Source organism: Dipteris shenzhenensis, chromosome 18 (assembly GCF_047967505.1).
Source record: "Dipteris shenzhenensis isolate YYH24624 ecotype China chromosome 18, Dip_SZ_1.0, whole genome shotgun sequence".
In the NCBI taxonomy this organism is placed as follows: Eukaryota; Viridiplantae; Streptophyta; class Polypodiopsida; order Gleicheniales; family Dipteridaceae; genus Dipteris; species Dipteris shenzhenensis.
The window spans coordinates 52,706,044-52,718,329 of record NC_141613.1 but is presented as its reverse complement, the minus strand read 5'-3'; positions in this window follow the sequence as shown (position 1 = coordinate 52,718,329).

Sequence of the window (12,286 nt, the reverse complement as noted above, 5' to 3'; positions counted from 1 at the left end):
TTGATATGAAACAAGAATGTTTGTGTCTAGAGATGTCTAAACTTAGTCTCTGGTGTTCAAGGTTGTATGCACTAATAAAGAAGTCAAGTCTTCTCTTTTCCTATCCCACCATGAAGCAAACATAGCATCAATACAAATATCTTTATGATTTTAAAATTGAAAAATTTTTCTAGAGACCCAAATGAACCAAAGAGCATGGTCCCTTATTAAAAACCAAGGCTCATGCCTTATTTTGCAAGCATGTCCTAGCAATATGGCTTTCCATTTTATAGGTTCACCACACTCCATCTAAATGAACTTCCATACTTTTCTAGCATGAGAGCAAGCAACAAAAAGATGAAAGACATCCTCCACAGAGTTTAGGCATCGCATACATTTGCCATCACCTTCACCAATGCTGAGTCCTCTAGAATTAGACCAAACTGCTTTGTGAAGAATTAACCAAGCAAGACAAGACATTTTCTTAGGCACATTCCTATTCCAAATTCTGTGAAATCTGAGATACCATTTGGATCTGTCATCATTCAATTTCCATATGTTATTAAGGGTTCCAAAAAAAATCCTCGATATCTGTAGTGGGAGTTAAAATAGGTAATAAAGAGGAGCACCCTACCCAGTTGAACTCTTTGCATATGCATAGTACTGAGCCTCCCTTCCAACTCACTTCTCCTTTCCATAATTCAAGTCTTCCCATGATCAATCTCTGATGTTGGTTATTTAAGGAGAATTCCCTTCTAATTTCAAGCCAAGATTTCCACCTAAAAAGCTCTTTATTCCAAAGCTAACCCCAAGATTGAAGACCTTTCTCGAATAAGATAGCTGCTACTATAAACTGCTCATCTGTTAGAATGTCAGATCTATATATTGAGGACACCCAAATAGAATCAATGGCCATAAATCTTCCTTTGCTGGAGAAAAGGAGGTAAGCTTTTATTTCTTCAAAAGCACCCCAAATAGACTTCCATAGGGGACTCCCCTTGTATTTACAGGGTTCAGGGTTAAAAAGAGCAGAGATGAAAAGATAAATTTTCCAGTTTGGGGCCCTACAAGGTCTAATATACCTCATATTTCTCAAAAGCAGCTGTGCCCAATCCTCCTCTAGATTAAGTGCTACTTTGATAATCTAAGTAGCAAAAAGCTTTTTAGTAGCAGAAGAAATATCTATCACCCCTAGTCCCCTTCTTCCTTGGGTTTGATACAGTAGTCCCATCTCACTTTGGAAATTTTGTTAATCCCTCCCTATAAAAATGATCTGCATAATCTGATGAATCTAGACCTGTTTTAGAAGGAAATAACAATGGGGTAGAGGAAATTATTAAGAACCATTTTTCTTCTAGCCAAGTTGCCTTGAAAGCTTCTCCATTTATCTAGCTTCTTCTGAAACCTATCCGTTACCTAGGCCCACCTCTGCTTCACATTGTGACCTCAAAGCCCATTGGAATTCCCAAAAGTCTAAAAACTATCCCTTTTTGAATTTTAAGGCATCTAACTATTGGAGAACACCTTGTTCCTTGCCCCCACTGAGAGTGTCATACCCTATTTTGGAGTGGTTGATAGAAGATCCTGAGGCTTGACAAAAAACTTCAAGACAATCCATTACACATCTAACATCTTGATCAGTGTTTCTAGGAGTCAAAATGGGGTCATCAGCAAACTGTTGGCATACCAATTGTTTACCATTAATCAGATCTATGCCTTTCAGACTTCCCTCTTGAATTTGACTTCTAAGAGCCAACGTAGAGAGTCTGCAGCTATAATAAAAAGAAGAGGAGGTAAAGGGTAGCCTTGTCTGATTGATCTCTTAAGAAAAAAGTGGTCACTCATCATACCGTTGACATTGACCTTAGCTGTAGCATTAGTGAGTAGAAGTTTAACACTTCACACAAAAGAGGAGTCACATCCTTCCCATATATTAATAAGGGTTTCAAGAAGGTGACATCCCTTGATAAACCCCTTTTTCTCTGCTAGAATCTAATATTTCATTTTGCCTTGAATCCTTAGAGCTAAAACTTTGGCAATTATTTTGTAGCTGCAGCTTAACATTGTTAGAGGCCTATAATTTTTTATCTCATCTTTGGGGCCCTCTTTAGGATCAGTAGTTTGATAATGCCACCATTAATGTGAAGGGGAAGAAAAGCTTTCAACTAACTTTATCGCTATAAGAGTAATAAATATGCACCAACCAGTTTCCAAAAAGCCTTGTAGAACTCAATGGGTAACCCATCTTCCCCTACTATCTTACCATCTTCCATGACTGCCACAGCTTTTTTCAACTCCTCCAAACTGAAGGGTCTCTCTAACTAGGGTAGGTTAAAAGTTTTAACAGCCTGCTCCCTTATAATTTGACAAAGCTGTCTTGCTCTTTGAGTGTCATCATTAAGGGGACATGTGTTGGAGAGTAGTTCCCGAAAATGATGCTGGATGTATTCAATATTTCCTTAGTGTTATTTAAGTGGGAGCCATTTGGTCTTTCACAAGGAGGGGAATCTCCTCTCGACACCTTTTTCTTTTGATTATTCTGAAAGTTTCCTTAGTGGGTCTATTAATCTTGCAAGCCCACCAATCTCTATAATAAACTTTGGAGTCATTTAACCTGATCTGTTCTTGTTTTTTGAGCTCTTTTTTTGCCTTATTTAGTTCTGCATGGGCCTCCTCATCACCAACTCTGGCTTTTTGTTCTAAAGCTCTAATATTATCTTAAATGTAATCCATTCTTTGAGCTCTAATCTATGCCCTTTTCCTTCTAGCTATTCTTAGAATATTTTGAGTATCCTTGATAGCAAGTGCCCAAGTGTCTAAGGCTGTGGTGTGCTTAGAGAAAGCACTATGCCAAGCCTTATTTATTAGGGTTTGCACACTCTTTAAGTGGAAGAGTTTAGGCTCAACTTTAAACTAGGAGGGACTTCTCTCACCAGAGCCAAAATCACACCTCAAAAAAATAGGTTTGTGATCTGACAAGCTTAAGGAGGACTATGTTTCCACTCTCAAAGATAGATGATTGTTTAATAAACTTTGGGAGACATAGAACCTGTCTAATCTAGCCTCCCTTCTGTTAACTCCAACTTGATTGTTGCACCAAGTAAAATCCCTGCTTGTGCTCACATCAATCAGCTGCCAATGTTCCTTGCACTCTTCCCATGAAAGCAATTCAGAACCTCTGATGCATGTGCCCTTTTCCATCCATCTGTTCGTTTTGTTCTCTACCATGTTGAAATCTCCCATTAGAATGTAGTTGCCATCTGCACACTGTAGAGATTCCCATAGATCCCTCCTTTCTGTAGCTGAATTAGGAGCATAAAGAGAGACAACTGAGAGATTAATTCCCTTCACACAACATTGCAGCATTAATCATCTATTGTGGTCATCTATAGTGACTTGTGTGATGCTATCTTTGTAGTGGGACAAAATTCCAATAGTTGTGCCCCCTTTTCCCTCCTCATGTGAAGTGTAGTACCAAAATCTTCTTCTATCTATCACTTTAAGTCTATCCTCAAGAGTATTCCTACAAGCCTTAACTTCTTGCAATGCTAAAAACAAAGGTAATAAGGAGTTAGCTCTCAGCTAGAAAGCTAACTCTTCACTTCTGCCAGGGTTAATAAGCCCTCTAACATTGAGAGTCAAGAAGGTCAACATTTTATCTAACATTATTTTTTTGCCCCTTTTTAGCCCTGGGGTTGGGGCTGTTCACTTGCGCTGTCGTTGCCTTGGATTGTCTTCTCTTGTGTTGTACTACTATGAATGCCTTGCCTTGACTAGTGTCCTCCTAAGATGGTGCAATGATTTGAGTGTCCTTCCCTTGATCATCCTCTGACTCTTCCTCACTACCTTCTACCTCTTCCATGGCATCTTCTCTATTGACATGTTCCTCAAACTCTTTGGACCATCCAGACTCTATAACCATGTTATCATCCTAGTTGACATTGTGTCTTTTCTCCAGACTCTCTTCTTGGTCCTTGAAAGGATCAAAAAAGTTTTTATTTAATATTTATGTCTATCTGAGATCCTTTCTTTATCACTAACCCTAGTGATATTCTTAGCAGTGGGCTGGCTTTTAGTAGGGGGATTCTGAACTTTGGGTACCCACTTTTCAGAAGGAGAAGACTGCTTAGCAGCATTGGATTCTGGTTCTTTGGCTTTGGATCTCTTTAAAGGGTAGCTTTTAACCACATGAGTGGACAGCCCACATAAAAAATAGGAATGAGGAAGCTTTTTATAGGTGAGGGGATGTTCTCTGAAAACACTACCATTTCTGTTGAGGATAGTGAGAGTCTTAGGCATCTCCTTAGCTATGTCCATCTTGATGTAGATATGAGGACTGCCTCTAGGATTGATAAAGTTTTCTTGCTCTACCCCTAGTACTTCTCCCAGACCACAACATAAAAAGGTGTTAACATCCATAGAGTATAGTCGTCGAATGCAAGATAATCAATATTAGAGGTGATTAGGCTTCATGATCTACTTCAACGGACAAGCTCAGGGAGTTTGATCCCCAAATACGCCAAAGACAATGATTATAGGCAATGTGCACATGGAAGGACTATAGGACAAGCTCAGGGAGTTTGATCCCCAAATATCCCAAGGCCAAAGATTCCAGGCAACGTGCATAGGTTGTAGCTTCCAGCTAACACCCCAAGGCCAAAGACTACAGACAATGTGCACATTTCAAGTCTACGTCAACATAAATAGCCAAGTAGTACAGCTCAAACTCAGAAGTTTGATCCCCAAATATCTAGAGACCAACGATTGAAGTGTGTGTGTACATATATGTGTGTGTTTAGATTAAAAAGTCCCATCAATAATTGAGCCATACAATTAATTCCATCAATTGGATAGAAAGTAAAAAAAGGGAAACATATAAGGAAAAAATGTTTGAGACATCTAAGTTGAGGTTCAGAGGTCTCGAGGTCAGGGTCCACTTACCTGCCACCATCCAAACAAACTAGGTGTAAGAACACATAGTTACATTTGGGTAGATAGGTAAAGCCTCTTTTTCGCGACTTGTTCTTGCTTTACCTAGGAATATAGACAACCATATGGATTTTTAGATAATTAAAAAAAGTTGAAGTCACAAGTGAAGTTTAAGTCACAAGTGGAGTAAGGAGCTAATGTGTGTGTGTGTGTGTGTGTTTAGATTAAAAAGTCCCATCAATAATTGAGCCATACAATTAATTCCATCAATTGGATAAAAAGTTTTTTTTAAAAAAAGGGAAACATATAAGAAAAAAATATTTAAGACATCTAAGTTGAAAAATGCCGTAACCAAAGTTTGCAAAAAATTTCACCAAAATTAAGAATTTTCAATAATGTTGAGTTTGACACACACGATGATGTATGAGCTCTCTTAATGCAACAATGTCTTTAGTGACCTTGATGCCTCTAATGAATCCCTCAATGTTTTAATGAAAAATTGATACACAAAGCTATCAATAGGTAGAAATCATTAGACAATACCTTTAGAAGGTCTAATTCCTTTGACCCAAACTTTTTATAAATGCATAATTTGGCATTTTTGACACGGAAAAATGAGCTCCAACAACCCAAAAAACTTGAAACGATTGTAAACACATGTACCTTTTTAATAATTTTCAAATTCTAATATGTAAAAAAGTGCACCTGTAGGGACCAGTCGCTGCTTTCGCCCTACGAAAGCCAGACATTGGCTCATGGCTCATTATAATTTTAATGAGCCATGATCCAATCCGTGGATTTCATTTTGTGAAAGCCACGTATTGGCTCATGACTTTAAAACAAATTCCCTAAACTTAGAGCAAAAGCCATGTAGATGTTGAAATTTTTTAATTCATGAGCCAATCTATGGCTTTCGTCGGGGGCAAAGGCCATAGATTCGCTCATGACTTAAAAAATATGATGCACTTAGGTCTTAAAAATTTTCACTTCTACATGGCTTTTTAAGTCTTCTACATGGCTTTTTAAGTCATGTACATTGGCTCATGACTTATCACTTTTCCATGACTTTTACTCTAAGTTTCTAGGAAATTTTTTTTGTCATGAGCCAATGCATGGATTTTGCCTAAAGCCATGGATTGGGCTCATGAATTTAAAAAGCTTCCGAGGTAAAAGCCACGGATTGGATCATGAATTTAAAAATTTCATTGAACCATGAACCAACCTCTAGCTTTCACCATCGGGTGAAAACCAATGACTAGCCCCTATAGCTGCATCTTTTCTCCATATTGAATTTGAAAAATCATCAAAAGGTACCCATGCTTACAATCGTTTTTAAAGTTGTTTTTAGAGTTTTGGGCTTTTTGAGCTCATTACAGTGTCAAAATTGCCAAATTATGCACCTACAAAAAGTTTTCTTTTTTTTTCAAAGAAATGAGAGCTTCTAAAGGGTTTGTCTAATGATCACTAAATATTTATTTCTGTGTATTAATTTTTCATTAAAACATTGAGGGCTTCATCAAAGGCAACAAGTTCACTAAAGAGAGCTCATACATAGCCTTCATTACCCTATATGTTTATGATGTGATCATGATCATATTGTAATAATAGTTTGTCAAATCCTCATTAAAGTCATGTGTGTGTGTGTGTGTGTGTGTGTGTGTGCGTGTGGATATACATACACACACACACACACACATGCACACACACACATATCTATATATACATATACATATACATATACATATACATATACACATACATACATAAATACATACATGTATACATATATACATACATACATACATATATATACATATACATACATACATACATATATACATATCATATCCATATTTATATATATACATACACATACATACATATAAATATATAAATAGACACACACACAAACACAATTAGAGCATGTACTCCACAATGGATTGGAAATCCTCATTATCGAGGTCCTTTCTCCACATGCATATAAATATTTTGGAATCGGCTGGGAATAGATCCCACATCAATTGGAAGTGGATCTTCCTCAAGAAAGTGTAGAGAAGGTTGGATCATCCAAGAGGATTCCTTTTCTAACTGTTGATGAAAACTGTCCAATGCAATTTAGAGTAGAGATAGTGAAAAGAGACGAGCATGAACCCTAATTAGAAATTCCCAAAGCAAGCAGAAATGTAATATCTCTTGGGTGTAGTGTTGTAGCTTACATACGTTCTTGAGGTGCATCAACAAATTTAGTACATTGGTGAGAAGGATTGGACACGTTGTGAGAGTGGAGGAGCTCCCACGAGAGTACGATGGGGATTGTATCTTTGAGCTACCCCCCTCAAGGAGGGAATGGAGCTCAAATATGATGGCCATTCGTGGACAAAACCTATGCAATATTGCATTTTAGGACACGGTTTGCAAGAGTTTATGTGTAGGTGCATTCAAATCTTGCAATCCATCATGCCCTAGACTACTGAAAACTAGAATGAAGAATGATGCACTCTTCAAAGTTCTGCTGGGAAGTAAATGTAACATTGGCAAGGTGGCGAATGGCAAGAATGAAGGGTCCTTAAGGTGTCATGTTTGCAAGGTAGCATCCATGTGTGTTTAGTATATGTGACAGGGCAGCTCACTATGTGATGCCCGATGATGCAACATTGACTCGGTTGATGATTCACACAAAGTACAACTTGGAACATCAAGGAAGATCTTGATGAAGGTAACATTGTTGGTGACAAAATCCGTGCAATCAAATAACAATGTTGGAATTAGGAAAGTTCAAATAGATGTGACACGGAAGAAACAGTATTGAATGTAAACTTATGTGAGGCTCATTATGGCGATGCTAAGTTGTGAAACATCCTCTACAACAATTGGAGCCACTAGCAAAAACACATACGAAGTGGCCATCGCTTAGTGTTAAATATAGTGCTTCTTGCAAGGTGTTGAGGATTAACAATTTTGTTATTACTATTTTAATGCAAGACATTGTTGGCAAAGCAAAGAGAACTACTTTACCTAGCAGTGGTGGACTAGATACTACCTTGGAGCTCAAACAAAAGTGCATGTCTGAGTTCTTCCCTTGTAGTCGATTCCTTGGTCAGGGATTTGAGGATTTTGTTTTCAAAATGTCTACTTGATAATTTGCACAACTTTGTCTAGGCCTATCTCCCTTATGATTTTTGCCAAAATACATGCTATGTAAACCTCAAATTTTCTTTCATTTTTTGAATTAATAGACTCACTAAAATGCCTCTCCTCTCAATAATACAATCACCACATTCAATAAGGGGCATCTTTTTATATTTGTCCATCCACCTAGAACAATTGTGTTATACTAAGAGCCGAAAAATACTTTGGTTGATGTGATGTCTCTACTCAACATATGCTTTGTCTAGTATAGTTGTTCGCAAGGCATTATAAGTAGGAGGTTTGAAACCTACACCTACTTTGAGATATTCCATGCATCTTGCTTGTCGATGAGTGAAAATTTTAAGAGTGGACGTAGGCGTCGGTTGCAATTTTGACTGAGCAAACCCAAGCAAGCGGTTGCAATTTTTAGAGTACTTTTTGTAGTTTAGGTAAGTGATGATTTACTCAATTGTGCAATAGTTGTTTACCTTGATCATAGTATGCATATGATGTGACTTGAAAACCCCATGACTATAAAAATTGCTTCCATTGTAGAGGGATTAGGGTTATAAATAAGGTTGTGTATACATAAGCTTATATATATACAACCTTAGGGGTTAGAGTTATATACAAGGTTGTATATATATACAAAGAGAAGATAATATTGGGAGGGAGGGAGGGAGGGAGAGAGAGAGAGAGAGAGAGAGAGAGATGCTTCAATAATGTATGCACAAAGGAGCATGCCATGTGCACAAGGTACCATTTTAATCATTGACTTGCATGCAACACCATGCACTAGAGCTTTTGTTACATCAAAACTAACTACTTTCATTAAGGATAAGCAATTTTGTGGTCCTTGCTCTTGCTCAAAACAATTAGGTCTGGACATGCCTCAACACTAAGTTCTTCAAAATATGTGTGTCTACACGATAATTATGAACTGTACCTAAAAATAAACTTTCAAGTGATGTCATAAATTACGTACATGTCATGGGATAATAGAAATGTTTTCTTTTCCTGGTGAGAGCAAGCCACACCTCTTGGCTCTTCAACCTAAGTTGATGGTTGAACCTATGCATTTCTACCTCAAGACCCAAGACTTGAAGAAATAAAAAATATATATGCTTGCATGCCAAGTATGATTTCCCACCCCTTGCTCTTTCATGGAAGTCTAGACATGTGCAACATGGTGTCTCTTTTATATTGCGACCCACTAGTTCAATTGCTGCCCTTGCTTTCTATCATAAAAACTTCATGTTCAACCAATTTTACAATCCTTTCCTGTATGATACGTGCATCAAGGTTCATTGCAAGCTGAATTTTTTTCCAACTTTCATTTGACACTTTTGACCTATAGTATGTTAGGTTCATCCAATGTAAACCCCTTCTTTGCCTCACCTCTGATATTGAACCTTACCTTGGCCCTCTTAGGTTGACCTTCAAATCGTAACCATCAAGAATCTTCTTTATTGGATTCCCCTGTCTTTATTTCTAGGATGGAAGTACTTCTTAAGATAGCCACTCCCTTGGGAGTTTCTGCACCTAAGGCCCCAAGATTAGGTTGAGCTCCCTAAGGCATAACAATCAGATAACAACAATGAAAGAGTACACTAGGATAGTCATAGAGACAAAAACCTATGATGAACCTTAACTAGGATAAAAACATGTATAGTGACTAACTCACCCACAAAATCAATCTCTAATTGAGTTTAAAAGGAAAAAACCTTAGAAAAGGAAAAAGTGCCCAGAGACCCTTATAACAATGGCCACTGCCTTAGAGATAGATATTTCTTACAATGCCTACAGTGCATTGCCACACAGATCTAGACTCTTCAAACCCTCCTAAGCATCAAAAGGCTTTGTTTGTCACCCCCATCTTTCACATGAGCATATTATATGATTGAGCACATGAGCAACCATAGGACTTCAATTTGAGACGAAAGTTATGGCCAACCCTTGTTGGACAAACAATGGATATTGTAAAGCTTCACAAGTATATGTTCTCTGCCTTGGACATACCAACATAGCTGACTCCTCAAAAGGGGCCCAAAGATGTGGTCTCCGACACTCGGATGAAGCTAGAGTCTTATGTTTCATGGGGATGCCATGATTTGGATCTTGAATGCTTATGCGCACCTACATGCCACCAACAAACAGTGTTTACCCGATGTGTTCTTGCATTATTAAAGGAGGCTTGGAACAATATAGAGTTTCTGGATGACAAGCTTAAAAGAAAGAAAGAAAAAGTTTATTAAAGTCTTCGGAAGACCGATGGGTCTATGAGACTGTGAAAATCCTGATACAACGAGCTATGGTAGTGGAGCTACTAAACGAGCGTCCATACCAATGCAAAATGCAAAATGCAAAAAATGCAAAAATGCAGAATGGCAGTACTAAGTCCTAAGTACAACATAGTCATGTCAATGGTCGACTATATATCAATCTCAGCATCATCATCAATATCATCATCATCCCCAGCAACAGCAAGATATCAGGATGGATGAGGCAGTGGAGGCATGAAGTCGGCAATAGAGTGCTGTCGGCCACTCAGAGGTGCGGTCTTGGCACGTCTCCTGATCGTAGCTCTGCGTCTAACCAAGGCTACTGTGACCCCCATCGGTCGGGCTCCGACTCTGACAGCTCAAACAGAGGGTCGACACACAGATCACACTTGGAGACATCCCAAGGGGTCTCACGGGCTTCAGGTCACGGTCATGTCGAGGCCTCGTCTCGTTGGGGTCCATGTGATCTAGCTGAAAGAACTCCGTGATAGAGTTCTGAGAGGGATCAACCGCTCCTGTCTCCATGCTCGGAGTATCCTCTCACGGTGTCTAAGTGCCTCATGAATGAAACTTGCCAAACACCGCTGGTCTGGGTAGGAGAGGAAATGGGCTAAAATCCCATAACTATCTCTGAAGAGGCAGTGGAAACGTCCTCGGATCTCATAGTACACATGACACCTGAAGATGAAATGCTCCTCTGTCTCAACCTCCTGTATGTCACATAGTGTGCATATGCGCCACTCCCTGGGTAGTTTCTCTGCTCTGCCGCTCTCGATGCGAAGTCTGTGTGAAGAGACCCGGAACTGCCCAAGAGAGATCCTCATCGAGTGAGGTAGGTGAATCTGTGTATATCCTGGTGGGTCAATGAAACCCTCCGCTGTGATATGTAAGAAGTGATCTCTATAGAAGCTAAGCTTCACTGGGAGTTCACTCGGTTCCAACCAGGTCCGAAAAGTGTGTAGCTGTAGTAGATCCTCACGGATAACCTGGTTGACCTCGTTGGATAAGAGGGGAGAGAACGGAGCATCCATGCTATACTGGAAGGGAGGTAGTCTATTCATGTGGAGCCCCAGTCACTCAAACCATCTCTCTATACGTGCATACCAGCACCTCTGATCTCCTCCTACTGCAAGTGCCATAGAAGAGGATAGAGCTATCCATGGTAGCCTGTTACGCCCCGAGGTATAATCCCCGTATTCCCTAACTCGATACAGATATGTGATGACCTGAAACGCAACATCTAGCTGTAAAGGGGGTGACCCAAACATGAGCCCACTCTGTATCCGACAAGTCTGGCCCCCAACAAGGGCTGCCGTACATCCCCGCTGGGCGAGCCAAGGAGTCAAAAAGCAACCCCTTGGTGCGTGGATCTTGAAAGTGTGAGCGGAAGCACTGCCTCTCTAGCCTGGCCAATGAGGCATACCCTCTACTCAAGCGTGCCTGCATCGCGGGTCTCATAGTGAAGCTCAGTCTGGAGAAGATAACCCCAAGATAAGTGTGATGAAACTATCTCAACAGATGACCCCGCAAATGTGAATTGCTCCTGACGCATGATGGCTCGAGATGTATTGAAGAGGGAAGAAGAGAAGGCAGGAGCGGGCACAATGCCCATGCCCTTCTCTGAGCAAAGCACGTGGGAGCACATCAATGGTAGAGACCCTGGCATGAGACAGAATATCCTAAGATGTAGCATGCATGATGACTATGAGTGCAATAAAAATTACCAGCCATCGGGCTTGCATGCTCCGTAGAGTACTAGTGTGCCCGGTAATGAGTGATTAGAGGTGATTAGGCTTCATGATTTACTTTTGTGGGAATTACTGCCTGATGGTGGTGGCTCTCATTAGCCACATCTATCGTGGCCAACATTCCACTGGGCTGCTAGTTAATTACTAGTCACCGGAGTGGCCTGCTCACCTACCACTAGGTGTCTGCTTCATGATTATAAGCCCATCTGGGGTGGTGCC